Below are 15,602 nucleotides of genomic sequence, written 5' to 3'. Positions count from 1 at the left end.
AGACCAACCCCAGGTTCAATGATTCCATAGAAGGACCCCCAGAACTTAGAAAAGCTGTCATATTCATGGTTATAGTTTACTACAGTGAGAGGGTACAGATCAAAATCAGTAAAGACTAAAGGCACAGAGAGCAGATATGAGCCTCCAGTTGTCCTTTCCCAGTGGAGTCTTACAAACATCACTTAATTATAAGTGACAAATAACAAAAACAACAAATAGCAATGGTGTACACCAACACGTCAGAGGCATTGCCAACCAGGAAGACTCACCCATGCCTTGGTGTCCAGGGTTTTTATTGGGGGCCAGTCACAGAGACATGGCTGGAGATTTCGATTCAGAAAGTCTGAGAGAATCTTGAGAATGTATTTATCAACAATCACAGGCCAGGCACAGTGGCTCACGCCTGTAATCTCAGCTCTTTGGGAGGCTGAGGCAGATCACTTGAGGTCAGGAGTTCAAAACTAGCCTGGCCAACATGGCAAAACTCCATTGCTACTAAAAATACAAAAATTAGCTGGGCTTGGTGGCGTGTAGTCCCAGCTACTCGGGAAGCTGAGGCAGGAGAATTGCTTGAACTTGGGAGGTGGAGGTCGCAATGAGCCAAGATCATGCCACTGCACTCCAGCCTAGGAAACAGAATGAGACTCTGTCTCAAAAAAAAAAGAAAGAAAGAAAGAAAGAAAAGAAACAAACAACAACAACAACAACAACAACCACAAATCATGAACACAAACTTTTATAAAGCACTTTCTTTGCTCAAGGCACGGCTTTAAGCGCTCCGCATCTATGAACTCATTTAATGCTCACAAGAACCCTATGAGGTCTAGATTATGATTTTCCCCTTTTACAGGTGAGGAAACTGAGGCCCACCTGTATAACAAGTGGGAAATCTAATGTCACGAAGCATCAGTCTTTCAAGAATTGCAACTTGTTCGTTTAGCTCACAGGGACCAACATTTAAAAATCCAGAGCATTCACACAAGAGAAAATGGAGCGCAGTAGTGAAGGGCAGGATTCTGGGGCAGCACTGACCAGGTTTCAACCTAGGCTGATGAACAGTCTTGATTTTCCTGGACTGAAGGGTTTCCTGGGACGTGGATCTTACAGTGCAAAAACTAGGGACAGTCCCAGGAAAATCAGAACAGTTGGTCACCCTATATCCCAGTTACCAATAACTAGTATAATTTTAACACATTTGTTTGTTTGTTCACTCTTGTTACCCAGGCTGGAGTGCAGTGGTGTGATCTCAGCTCAATACAACCTCCACCTCCCAAGTTCAAGTGATTCTCCTACCTCAGCCTCCTGAGGAGCTGGGATTACAGGTGCGCACCACCACACCCGGCTAATTTTATATTTTTAGTAGAGACGGAGTTTCACCATGTTGGCCAGGCTGGTCTTGAACTCCTGACCTCAAGTGATCTGCCTGCCTCTGCCTCCCAAAGTGCTGGGATTACAGACATGAGCCACCATGCCCGGCCCAGCACGCATTATGTGACGTCTTTGTACCTCAGTTTCCCCATCTGTAGAATGGGAGTAATAACCATATCTACATCATAACGTTTTGTTAATATTTAACATATTAAGGTGTTTTGGAACTGCCTGAGTGTTTGGCATTAATAGGATTATGAAAATTTGGATTTCCAGATTTACTTTCCTTGAAAGATTAGAAGATCTGGCAACAAAAAGGGTTACATTCTTATTTACCTAATTTATTTAGCAAATGTTATATATAATGCCTTTTTTCTTTGAAACAGGGTCTCACTCTGTCACCCAGGCTGCATGTGGTGGCGTGATCACAGCTCACTGTAGCCTTGAACTTCCAGGCTCAGGTTATCTTCCCTCCTCAGCTTCCCGAGTACCTTGGACCACAGGCATGCGCCACAATGCCCAGCTAATTTTTTTTTTTTTTTTTTTTTTTTTTTTTAAGTAGAGACAGTGTCTCCCTAGGTTACCAGGCTGGTCCCGAACTCCTGAGCTCAAGTGATCCTCCCACCTCGGCCTCCCAAAGTGCTGGGATTATGGGTGCGAGCCACCCCGCCTGGCATATAATACTTTTTACTATGCACCACACACTGTTCTAAGCGTTTGCAGAACTTTCACCCACTCAGCCCTCAGAACAACTCTGTGAGATGGGTTCTGTTTTTTTTGTTTGTTTTTGAGTGGGTGTCACTCTGTCACCCAGGCTAGAGTGCAATGGCATGATCTCGGCTCACTGCAACCTCCGCCTCCCAGGTTCAAACGATTTTGCTGCCCCAGCCACCCAAGTAGCTGGGATTACAGATGTATACCACCACGCCTGGCTAATTTTTTTTTTTTTTTTTTGTATTTTAAGTAGAGACAGGGTTTCACCATGTTGGCCAGGCTAGTCTTGAACTTCTGACCTCAGGTGATCCACCCATCTCAGCCTCCTAAAGAGCTGGGATTACAGGTGTGAGCCACTGCACCCGGCCAAGATGGGTTCTGCTATTGTCCAGTTTTACAGATGAGAAAACTGAGGCACAAGGAGGGGAAGTGACTTGTCCAGTGTCACACGACAAGTAAAGGGCAGAACCAGGATCTGAACCCCAAATGTCTGACTCTAGGCATGACTGTCAGCTAGCACTGGGTCTTAACCCCTCGAGGAGGGCATGGACTCCCCACTTCGCCCCAGCTCCCACCCCAATTTCCTATTTCCATTCCTCCCAGGCCCCTTTGAGCTCTGTGTTTTCTTCCCTCACATACTGGGTGCTCAAGCACAATGACAGCCTTGCCAAAAGATACCCAGGGAACACGCTTCAGGTCACGCTGGCCCTGGAGCTGGGAATTTAGCCTGAGGTCTAAATCCAACTTTCATTTTCTGGGTCCCAGGCTTTCTCAAAAAGCCATCCTCTCCTCAGACAGAATTAGATTAATCTCCTTATCCAATAGCTCAGGATCAGGCGGACAGTCAGGTCACCTGCTTCAGCCCAGCCAGACCTGATTACCCTCTGTGACCCCAAAATTCACTCATGCGCACCTGCCCCTGACACGTTTGCTGATTAATAACGGCAGGGAGTTTGGGGATGGTGCATTTTTCACCTTCTGGGAGCATCAGTGGCTTGAACACAAAGGCCACCTGAGGAAGAGCTGTAGTTAAACATCCATGGCCTCAGCCCTTGGCCCCCTCCCCCCAGCCACCCACCCTGCCCAGAATCTGTGCCCTTTTAAACTTCCACCAAATTCCATACAATTTAATGTCCTGGAAAATAAAAGCTGATCAAATCAATAGTCATCAAACTAAAAAAACTTGAGAGCTGCCAGCATGTTCTGAAATTATTCTGTTTGGGCTGGGCGTGGTGGCTCATGCCCGTAATCCCAGCACTTTGAAAGGCCAAGGTGGGTGGATCACTTGCGGTCGGGAGTTCGAGACCAGCCTGGCCAACATAATGAAACCCCATCTCTACTAAAAATACAAAAATTGGCCAGGCGCGGTGGCTCACACCTTTAATCCCAGCACTTTGGGAGGCCGAGGCAGGTGGATCGCTTGAGGTCAGAAGTTCGAGACCAGCCTGACCAACATGGTGAAATCCCATCTCTACTAAAAATACAACAATTAGCCAGGCATGGTGGTGCGTGCCTGTAATCCCAGCTACTTGGGAGGCTGAGGCAGGAGAATTGCTTGAACCTGGGAGGCGGAGGTTGCAGTGAGCAGAGACCATGCCACTGCACTTCAGCCTGGGCAACAGAGTGAGACTCCGTCTCAAAAAACAAAACAAAACAAAACACAAAAATTAGCCAGGCATGGTGGGCACCTGTAGTCCCAGCTACTCGGAAGGCTGAGACAGGAGAATCACTTGAACCCGGGAGGCGGAGGTTGCAGTTAGCCGAGATCATGCCATTGCACTCCAGCCTGGGCGACAGAACAAGACTCTGTCTCAAAAAAAGAAAGAGAGAAAGAGAGAGAGAGAGAAAGAGAGAACAAAAGAAAGAAAGAAAGAGAGAGAGAAAGAAAGAAAGGAAGGAAGGAAGGAAGGAAGGAAGGAAGGAAGGAAGAAAGAAAGAAAGAAAGAAAGAAAAAGAAAGAAAGAAAGAAAGAAAGAAAGAAAGAAAGAAAGAAAGAAAGAAAGAAAAAAGAAAAGAAAAGAAAAAAGAAAAGAAATTATCCTGTTCAGGGCTGTGTAAGGACCCGCTGTTGTCTTTTTCCGCCCTCTTCTTGTAAGAGCACATCAATTTCCCTCTGGAGGGTCATTCCATCTCCCGGCGCTCAGTCCATGAGGTTGTGGAGGCTGCCCCGTGCTGTCAGATGCAGGTAGCTATTCCTCTATTGAGAGGTCCTATCAGGGAGCCCCTCTCTCACAGCTTCTGATCTCAGACTCCAGAACAGTCTTTCCCCTGCACTTGCCAGTCCCAGGCACTTCGCCATCCCTGCTGGCTCTCCCCATCCTGCCCACACAATCGCTTGTCACTCCCACGTGACCGTCTCCAGGGGACCCTAACTGATACATCTGGAGACCCAGCAGTCCTTTTAGGAGCTGAGCATGCCTCCCACCACTCCCTACATTGTTTGCCCGGCTTCCTTTACTTCTTTGCCTCTGGGCCAAGGCCTCCTGGGCTTTTCCCTTTTATTGAAAATGCCCTGGGGGCCAGCGTGGTGGTTCACACCTGTAATCCCAACACTTTGGGAGGCTGAGGTGGGAGGATCACTTGAGGTCAGGAGTTCGAGACCAGCCTGGCCAACATGGTGAAACCCCGTCTCTACTAAAAATACAAAAATTAGCTGGGTGTGGTGGCATGCACCTGTAGTCCCAGCTACTCTGAAGGCTGAGGCAGGAGAATCGCTTGAACCAGAGAGGTGGAGGTTGCAGTGAGCTGAAATCCTGCTAACTGCACTCTAGCCTGGGCGACAGAATGAGACTTCGTCTTAGAAAAAAATTCTTTTTAATTTAAAAAGTTTAAAAAAGAAAGAAAGAAAGAAAATGCTCCGGGGAGGGGTGTCACCTCTCTCTCTTAGGATTTCCCCTCTCACACTTAACTTCAAGTGGGGGCAATCTCCCAGCAAGCCTCCTCCTCACTGTTCTGATTTTTACGCTCAGCCCTCCCTACCCGAGTGGCCACCGCACTCAAGGGAGTGTGCTAGAGATTTTTGCAGGCGTGAACTCATTTGTTGCACACCCCTGTGGGAAGAGCCACGTGAGGAGGTTACACAGCTGAAGCGGTCTCCCGACATTCAAGCAGTCACGGATGCTGAACTGTTGCAGATGTGGTAAATTGGTAGTAGGCAGGAGGGCATGCTGGTTATAGGCTTGGGCGGTGGAGGCAGACAGACCTGATCTCAAATCCCACCTCTGCGATGTGACTCGGGCAAGTGGTTTAACCTCTCCCGGCCTCTGTTTCATGATCCAGTCTGCCATGTTGCACAATTCCAGGAAACACCATTCATGTTGGTGCACCAGGGGGCGCCACTTACACAGACAATACAGTGAACGCCATCCCCAGGGTCCTGTAAGGCGGTGGTGCTGACAACACTGCCTCCCTCAGTCAGGGCTCCACATGTCAAGAGTAGGCACTCAGCAATCATCCCAATAGCCTTCTCCTCATTTTACAAAAGAGGAAACTGAGGTTCAGAGAGGTTACATGATATGCCCCAGGTCACAGTTCAAATAAATGACTGAGCCAGAATTTGAATACAAAATTTCTTTCACGCTGGGCAAGGATGGCTTATGCCTGTAATCCCAGCACTTTGGGATGTCGAGGTGGGAGGATTGCTTGAGCCCAGGAGTTCAAGACCAGCCTGGGAAACATAGTGAGACCCCATCTCTACAAAAAATTTTAAAAATTAGCTGGGTGTGGTGGCACACACCTGTGGTCCCAGCTATTCAGGAGGCTGAGGTGGGAGAATCACTTGAGCCCAGGAAATTGAGGCTGCAGTGAACCATGATCACTGCCACTGCACTCCAGCTTGGGTGACAGAGTAAGACCCTGTCTCTAAAGACAAAAAAACAGGCCGGGTGTGGTGGCTCATGCCTGTAATCCCAGCATTTTGGGAGGCCAAGGCAGGCAGATCACTTGAGGTCAGGCGTTCAAGACCAGCCTGGCCAACATGGTAAAACCCTGTCTCTGCTAAAAATACAAAAATTAGCCCAGCATAGTGGCACATGCCTGTAATCCCAGCTACTCGGGAGGCTGAGACAGGAGAATTGGTTGAACCTGGGGCGTGGAGGCTGCAGTGAGCTGATATCACACCACTGCACTCCAGCCTGGGTGAGAGAGTGCAACTCTGTCTTAAAAAAAAAAAAAAAAGAAAGAAAAGAAAAGAAAAAGAAACAAACAAAAAATCAAAAATTTTATTTAATCCAGGGCCTGTGCACTCTCTAGCCTGCTGTTCTGTCTCCAGAGATCTTCAGTTTGGGTGGATGCAACACCACACACATCTTCACAGCCACAGTCCATCCCTTCCCCCTCAGAGCACCTCTGCCATCACCAAAGAGTTTTCCTTGAACTGTAAGTTGTTGTCTCTCCCTCCCTCTTTTCCCTCTGGTATTTCCAATTCCAGGCATGGCAAATATTTAGTTCCCCATGGCTGATCCCATGGCAGACATTACTAAACAGTCCCGGCATTCTTTCCACTTAGATCCAGGATGCAACCCACCAGGCAGCCATTACTAAGTGATCCAGGTTATCTGTCAAGACAAACCACGAGTTCTATTAGAGTCTTCATCAGCTCTTCCCACTCGCTGCCCCAAATAGTAATAGGTGTTCATACATTAAGGAAATGTTTGTGAATGGACACATTGGGCTTTCCTTCTTACTAGCTCTGTGACTTTGGCCAAGTCCCCTCATCTTTCTGATGTCAAACAGAAATGGAAGTTTAGAAAAATGAAGGGACTTGCCTAAGGTCACAACTAGCAAGAGAGGGAACAAAATTATGTCCAACAGAGACAAGAAGGGCTGTTGAAGGTGTGGGTCTATGTAGAATTCTTAGCATACTGCCTGGCACATGGCACATACTCAACATCACCAGGCTTCTTTTGTATAAAACAGGATTGGTTCTGTGCTCTGACCCCAGCCTTTCATAAAACTGTTCTCTGGGGAGAACAGTAGAAGGCCCCAGAAAGCCCATTGGCTCAGAGATTTGAGAGAATGCACTCTGGAATACTGGCACGGAGTAGCCGAGTACTTTCTAGAACTCTGGGCTGGATTCAGGAGCTATGAGATCAGATGTTCGAGAGCCTGGCTTTCCCAGTTGAGAAGCAGAAGTTGCAATGACCATCCCAAAGGCCCCTCTCACATTCAAACCTGCCTTCTCCTGGCTCCCTCCCTGCTTTGCAGTGGCCCAAAGCAAGCTGGTGGGCGGCATGTTCTACTATTAAAAGTTTCCCCAGGCTGTTGTATAACCCTGGTTGCCACACAGCAGGAGGGAAGGCAGGGACCCAGGAGGCTGGGCTCCCAGCTCTGAAAAAGATGACAACTTCCCTCCAAACCTGGCTGGCTACAGGCATGACCACTTGATGGGCTACCGCACCTAGTTCCCTTCCCTTCCTTCATTTCCCTCACTTCTTTCCTTCCTTCCTTCTTTCCTTCCGTTCTTTCTTCCTTCCCTCCTTCCTTCCTTTCTTCCTTCCTTCCCTCCCTCCCTTCCATCCTTCTTTCCTTTCTTCCTTCCTTCCTTTCCCTCCCTCCATCCCTCCCTCCCTCCTTCCCTTCCTTCCTTCCCTCTTCCTCCGTTTCTTCCTTCCCTCCCTTTCTTCCTTCCTTTCTTCCCTCCCTCTCTTCCGTCCTTCCTTCTTTCCTTTCTTCCCTCCCTCCCTTCCTTCTTTCCTCCCTCCCTCCTTCCTTTCTTCCTTCCTTCCCTCCTTCCTTCCTTCCCTCCCTCCTTCCCTACCTCCTTCCTCTCTTTCTTCCTTCCTTCCTTTCTTACATTCATTCAGGGACTACTGATTGAAAACATGGGCCCTGGAGCCATGAGCTCAGGTCTAGCACCAGCCAGGCACAGTGGCTCATGCCTGTAATCCTAGCACTTTGGGAGACCACGGCAGGTGACCACCTGAGGTCAGGAGTTTGAGACCAGCCTGGCCAACATGGTGAAACCCCATCTCTACTAAAAATACAAAAATTAGTTGGGTGTGGTGGCAGATGCCTGCAGTCCCAGCTACTTGGGAGGCTAAGGCAAGAGAATCGCTTGAACCTGGGAGGCAGAGGTTGCAGTGAGCCAACTCTCTGTGCCTCAGTTTCCTCATCTGTAAAATATGAATAAGAATAGTTATTCATTCTCTATCTAACAAAAAAAAATAGTCTGACCTTATAGAATTGTTGAGAAGATTTAATAACTTACTGCACAGGTAGCACTTCGAACAGCACCTGTGCTTCACAAGTGCTGTGTAAGTGTTTGTTATTATTGTTAAACGGTGTTGAAGGAGCAGCTATGGTAGGTGCTGTGAACAAACCTGTGAGCAAGTCCCAGATGGCCTCACAGTCCCTGGCCTCACAGAACCCACAGCCTAAGAGGGCAGACCAGCATTAAATAATTACACAATTAAGTGATTAGTTATTGTTGGCCTAACCACTGTGAAAGGCCATGAGTGTGTCTGAAAGGGAGACCGGATCTATTCTTGCCAAAGGGCAGGGGAGTCAGGGAATGTTTCCAAGGAGGAGAGAGAGTTTGCAACTGTGTCTTTATTGGCTTGTCCATTCATTTATCATTCATTGTCTGCCTCTGGCACCAGTGTGTAAGCTCCAAGAGGTCTGGGATCGTGTATATTTTATTTACTAATGTTTACCTGGCATTGGGAGGCACCATAACTATGTGAGTTTTTTTGGTTTTTGTTTTCTGAGATAGAGTCTTGCTCTGTCACCCAGGCTGGAGTGCAGTGGCAAGAACTCGGCTCACTGCAACTTCTGTCTCACGGGTTCAAGTGATTCTTGCACCTCAGCCACCCAAGTAGCTGGGATTACAGACACGTGCCACCACACCTGGCTAATTTTCATATTTTTAGTAGAGATGGGGTTTCACCATGTTGGCCAGGCTAGTCTTGAACTCCTGACCTCAGGTGATCCACCCACCTCGGCCATCAAAAGTGCTAAGATTACAGACGTGAGCCACAAGGGCCAGCCAATAACTATGTTTGGATCAATGGATGAATGAATGAAAGGATGTTGCATTGCAGACCAGGATGAGTCAGTGCAAACCACGTGACTAGAGGGATGAAAGAGCACCCTGAGCAGACGAACCAGCAAGTGCAAAGGCCCTGTAGCTGGAAGGAGGTCGGAGTGTTTCCAGAAATGAAGCAAGGAAACGATGTCTGGAGCTGGCAAAGGAGAGCCACAGAGAGAGTAGAACAGACCACACAGGACCTTGGAGACACATGGTGAAGTCTCTCCACCAGGTGCCCAGTCAGAGCTGCAATGTGAGGTGATCCAGGGTGTTAGAGAAGCTGGGGTTCAGGTCCCAGGTGCTCCACTTTCTGGCTACAGGCAAGTCAATTAACCTGTATAAGCCCTGGCTTCCTTCTTTGCAAAGGGGATGCTAATAGTAACCTACAGCAAGGGGCTCGGGGAGGATGATGGAATTAAGGCACATTAGCGCAGTACCTGGCATAGTGCAGGTGGTGTTCACGAAAGGTAGCTGTGGTTATAATAACAATATCACTATGATCAACCCAGGCCTCATGGTTCTCCTTTTCTGTCCTCTAAAGCTCAATCACCCCCTTAAGGAGGGCTCTCCCTGTCCAGTCCAGCCCAGGGACAAAGCTGTTTCCAGTCCTCCCAACTCAGAACAGGCCCCAGGTTCCCAGGGCCCTCCTGGGGCTGTTCTCCTTGAAGTTCCCACAGCCAAGACTATAAGATGGTTCCCTCTGCTCAGGGCAGAATCTGCATCTACATTGCTAAGCAACCAACCCCCATCCAGATGCCAGCTGCACCCCAGCCGAGGGATGACATCAGCACTCTGAGAAGGGTCTCCTGGGGGCATTTCCAGGACTCAAGCTGCAACCAGGGCTGTAACAGGAGAGAGCAGAGGCAAGGTGACCCCCCTGCCACCAGCTGGTCCACAGCCCTCAGTGAGAGTCAGGGCGCAGCATAGAAAGCCACAGGGTCCAAACATGTTCAGACCCCAGCTATACAACTTACCAGCTGTGCAGCTTTGGTCAAGTCGCCAAACCTCTCTGAGCCTCAGCTACTCATCTCCACAATGAGCTGGCCAGACCTAACTGCAGATTCATCATGAGGATGATACAGAATGCTATACATGAAAATGCCCAGCACAAGGTAGGTGCCCAAACAACCTTGAAATATGAATGCATCTCCAGGGGTGAGTCCACCAATCTTGTCACCCATCAGTGGTGACAAAGATAAAACTCCTTAGCCTGCCTAACCTGTCCCCTCACTTGATCCCCCAAGTTTCTTCTCTCAAATTAATTACCTCCTAGTTCTGGGCTTCTCAACCTCAGCACTACTATTTTTTTTTAACAGCTTTATTGGCATATAATTCCCATACATTGCAATTCACCCATTTAGAGTATACACTTCTGGCCAGGCGTGGTGGCTCATGCTTGTAATCCCAGAACTTTGGGAGGCCAAGGAGGGCGGATCGCTTGAGCCCAGGAGTTCGAGACCAGACTGGCCAACATGGTGAAACCCAGTCTCTACTAAAAATACAAAAATTAGCCGCGCTTGGTGGCACACACCTGTAATCCCAGCTACTCGGGAGGCTGAAGCAGGAGAATCACTTGAGCCCAGGAGGTGGAGGGCCAAGATTGCGCCACTGCACTCCAGCCTGGCAGCAGAGCAAACTCTGTCTCAAAAAAACAAAAACAAAAACAAAAACAAAAAAAAAAAAACAGACTCCTTACTCAAAAGTGAATTGATATCTGAGACCATGTGAGATAACGCCTTGGACAAGGGTTTTCTGAATCCTACAGGGTTATACAATATACCCCCACAATTGCAGATAGGTTAGTTAAGAGTCACACAGATGTAGATTCAAGTCCCAATTCTGTCACCATGTTTGGTATTGAGGTTTGACTCAATAAATAAAAATGTAAAGCTTTGAGAAGAAAGAAGAGGCTGGGCACAGTGGCCCACACCTGTAATCCTAGCACATTGGGAGGCCAAGGCAGGAGGATCCCTTGAGTCCAGGAGTTCAAGACCAGCCTGGGCAACACAGTGAGAACTCATCTCTACCGAAAAAGAAGAAGAGGAAGAAGGAGAAGGAGAAGAAGAAGAAAGAAGAAGGTGGAGGGGGAGGGGGAGAAAGGGAAGGGGAGAGGAAAAAGGGGAGCAAGAGAGGGAGGGAAGGGGGAGGGGAGGGGGGAGAGGGAAGGGGAGGGGGAGAGGGAGAAGAAGAAGAAAGGGGAAGAAGACGAAGAAGGAGGAGGAGGAGGGGAAGGAGGATAAAGGGAGAGGGGAGAGAAGGAGGGGGTGAGGGGGAGGGACAGGGGGAGGGAAGGGGAGGGGGAAGGGAAGGGGAGGGGAGAAAGGGAAGAAGAAGAAAGAAGAGGAGGGGGAGAGGAGGAGGGAGGGGGAAGGAGGGGGAAAGGGAAGGGGAGGGGAATGGGGAGAAGGAGAAGGAGAAGGAGAAGAAGAAGAAAGAGGAGGAAAAAGGAAGAACAAAGAAGGAAGAAGCTTATTTCTTTCTTAACTAGGCCTGGTTATGGTGGTCAAGGGTATCCTCCCAGCCAGATGCACCTCCATTCAGGGCACTCCTACATCATAGTTCAAGATGGCAGCCTTCAAGTTCCAGATGCCAGAATAAAAGAAGGGATGAAGAAGCAGTGACCTCTTAGAGAGAGTGTTTCAGAACCACTGCGGGACTCTTCCCCCCACATCCTTAGCCCATACCAGAGTCCCATGGCCACACTTACCCACAAAGGAGGCTGGGAAATTCTGGACAGCCATGTTCCCTAGTAAAATTGGATTTCTTTTACTTTGAAAGAGGGAAAAAAATGGATGTTGGGAACATGGAGCAGTCTTTGCCACAGTTCTGTAGGCCTCAGTGTCCTCTTCTGTGATCTGTGGGTAACAATAGTTTCACCTCACAAGGTCGTTGCAAGAATGAATTGAGTTAATGGGTATAAAGAGCTTACTAAGTGGGCAGTGAATATTAGTAATTATGATGATGAGTAGTAGAACATCTTGATAGCAAATTAGCAAGAGGAAAAAGAAGTCACTGTTTTCTGTGCCAAGGAAGGGTGTGACCAGGTGAAATCGGGCTCATTGATTTGGTAAATGTGGGCACCTCCCTAATGACAGGGAACCGCCCAGAGAAAACATTCAAGACCAGCTTTAATGCCCAGAGAGCAGTCAAAAGTAAATTCATATCTCCCTTTGTATCCAAGAATCGAGTCAATGTCCTCAGGGACAATTTGTGCTGCTAAGGGAGCCAAAGGTGGCCCTTGAATTAACTCACGCAATTCATTTGCTTCTCAAACCTTGTTCCCAGGGCCTGGGTGAAGCAGGGCCTGGGCTCCCTTGATAGTAAGTGGGGCTGGGGAGTGAGTGGTTGCTATCAGTTGAAGGGACCACAGGACAGGGCTGGAATCTTTAGTCTTTCCAGGGGGTGTCTGGTGCTCTCGTCCACTGAACTTGGACAGAAAATCCTCTTCTTAGGAGCAGACAAAATTTTTCTTGGGAGAGAAAAAAAGTTTTTTGTTATCATCTTTTCTGATTTCAAGATTAGCAATTTGTCTAGCAAAATCCCAACAAACTAACATGTATCCAACAGGCCTTGTGAGAGGGGTGTGAACCAGAGCAACTCCATCTTGAATAGGGGCTGAGTAAAATGAGGCTGAGACCTACCGGGCTGCATTCCTAGATGGTTAAGGTATTCTAAGTCACAGGATGAGATAGGAGGTAGGCAGATACAGGTCATAAAGACCTGGCTGATAAAACAGTTTGCAATAAAGAAGCCGGCTAAAACCAAAACCAAGATGGCGACAAGACTTGACCTCTGGTCGTCCTCACTTCTACACTCCCACCAGCATCATGACAGTTTATAAACGCCATGGCAATGTCAGGAAGTTACCGTATATGATCTAAAAAGGGGAGGCATGAATAATCCACCCCTTGTTTAGCATATCATCAAGAAATAACCATAAAAATAGGGCCACTAACAGCCCTCAGGGCTGCTCTGTCTATGGAGTAGCCATTCTTTTATCCTTTACTTTCCTAATAAACTTGCTTTCACTTTACTCTATGGACTCACTCGACTTCTTTCTTCCGAGAGATCCAAGAACCCTCTCTTGGAGTCTGGATCGGGACCCCTTTCCAGTAACAGCCTCAGGAGCGTCCTGGAATTCCACTGGGGGTTTCTCAAGATGTAGTGTGCACCAGGGCCTTGTTAAAAATGCAGGTGTCACCATGAGTTGCTAATCATTGACATGAACAATGGGTGTACAAAGGTTAATTATAATATTCTGAGCCAGGGAAGGTGGCTCATGCCTATAATTCCAGCAGTTTGGGAAGCTGAGGCAAGAGGATCTCTTGAGCCTAGGAATTCAAGACCAGCCCTGGCAACATAGCAAGACCCTGTCTCTACAAAAGAAATTAGAAAATTAGCTGGGTGCAGTAGTGCACACCCATAGTCCCAGCTACTCAGGTGGCTGAGGTGGGAGGATCCCATGAGCCCAGGTGTTTGAGGTGACTGAACCATGATCGTGCCACTGCACTCCAGCCTAGGTAAAAGAGGGAGACCATGTCTCAAGAAAATAAAAAATAGGCCAGGTGCAGTGGCTCATGCCTGTAATCCCAGCACTTTGGAAGGCCAAGGCAGATGGAGCATTTGAGGTCAGGAGTTCAAGACCAGCCTGGCCAACATGGTTAAACCCCATCTCTACTAAAAATACAAAAGATTAGTGGAGCATGGTGGCACATGCCTGCAGTCCCAGCTACTCGGGAGGCTGAGACAGGAGGATCACTTGAATCTAGGAGGCAGAGGTTGCAGTGAGCTGAGACGGTGCCACTGTACTCCAGCCTTGGCGACAGAGCAAGACTCTGTCTTAAAAGAAAAGAAACAAAATAAAAAATTGTGGCCGGGCGTGGTGGCTCATGCCAGCACTTTGGGAGGCCGTGTTTTATAACATTTTATAAGCATTTTATAAGCATTAATTCATTTAATTCTCACAATAACCCTATGAGATAGGTACTATTATTAATCCTATTTTACAGATATGGAAAGTGCTAGAAATGGAAAAAATAGGAGGATAAAAACAAACACCTGGCCGGGCGTGGTGGCTCACGCCTGTAATCCCAGCACTTTGGGAGGCCGAGGCGGGCAGATCATGAGGTCAGGAGATCTAGACCATCCTTGCTAACACGGTGAAACCCCGTCTCTACTAAAAATACAAAGAATTAGCCAGGCGTGGTGGTGGGCGCCTGTAGTGGGTGGCTCATCCCAGCACTTTGGGAGGCCGAGGCGGGTGGATCACAAGGTTGGGAGATCGAGACCACCCTGGCTAACACGGTGAAACCCCGTCTCTACTAAAAATAAAAATAAAAAAGTTAGCCAGGTGTGGTGGCGGGCGCCTGTAGTCCCAGCTACTCGGGAGGCTGAGGCAGGAGAATGGCGTGAACCTGGGAGGCGGAGCTTGGAGTGAGCCGAGATCGCGCCACTGCACTGCAGCCTGGGCGACAGAGCGAGACTCCATCTCAATTAAAAAAAAATGTAACATTCTCTCTACTTTCATATATGTTCAACATTTTCTATAACAAAAGGTTTTTAATTTAAAAAAATATATTTAATACAGGTAGCAGAACCCAGCCCCAAAAACTTCTCAATCTGTAGCTCAGGGTGGAAAAGGAATCTCTTTTCGTGCCCACTTGTTTCAACGCAGTTAGAAAAAAAAACACTTAGATTGGATTCATTATGTACTAGATCTATTGGAAGTGCTTTATAAATAGGAAGATAATCTCGTACCTGCATGTCATTATTGCACCGTTTTACAGATGAGGAAACTGAGGCATACATAGGTGAAGTGATTTGCCCTCTTCTCACAGCTAGCAAGTGGCAAGGCTAGGATATGAACCCAGGCAGCCAGGCTCAGAAACGAGGTTCCACCCTCTATCTCCTCTGCCTCTTACAGTTCTGTGAGCAACCTCTATTGACATTCTAACTAGCTCCTTTTAGACTTTTTAAAACTCTCTAGTTTTCACATTCGTCTATATCTGCATAAAGATTATAGAAGAACATGCTGGGTGCAGTCCAGCCTCTGGTCCTTTGTTCCTCTGGTCCTTTTGTTACTTGGGCTTGGAAAGTTGGGACGTTCCTTTTGATTTAGTTCTAGGAAGTCAGCATGAACCGACCTTAGGTTCCCTGCCTCCAGACGCTATTCTCCTGCCTCAGTGTCAGCAACAAATTCCTAGTGGATTTTACCTGGCTATCTCAGGTATCCCAGAATATCCCAGAGCATCCCAGGAAGAAGCACCTCCTTGAGTTTAAAATACTCACACACCATCCACCTCCCCATCCCAGTCACTGTCTAACCCCCTTCCCCTGCTTTGCTTGTTTCCATTGCTGTTATTTTTCTCTGCTATTATATATTCATTTGTTATTGTTTACTTACCTGCTGTCTGTCACTCCCTGTAGCACATGAGCTTCATGATGGCAGGGACCTTGTCTCCTGTTTTCCTTGCTACAGTACAGCCCTGGCACC

The sequence above is a fragment of the Gorilla gorilla genome, chromosome 10 (genome assembly GCF_029281585.2).
Source record: "Gorilla gorilla gorilla isolate KB3781 chromosome 10, NHGRI_mGorGor1-v2.1_pri, whole genome shotgun sequence".
Classification (NCBI taxonomy): Eukaryota; Metazoa; Chordata; class Mammalia; order Primates; family Hominidae; genus Gorilla; species Gorilla gorilla.
Note: the sequence above shows the minus strand (reverse complement) of the source record.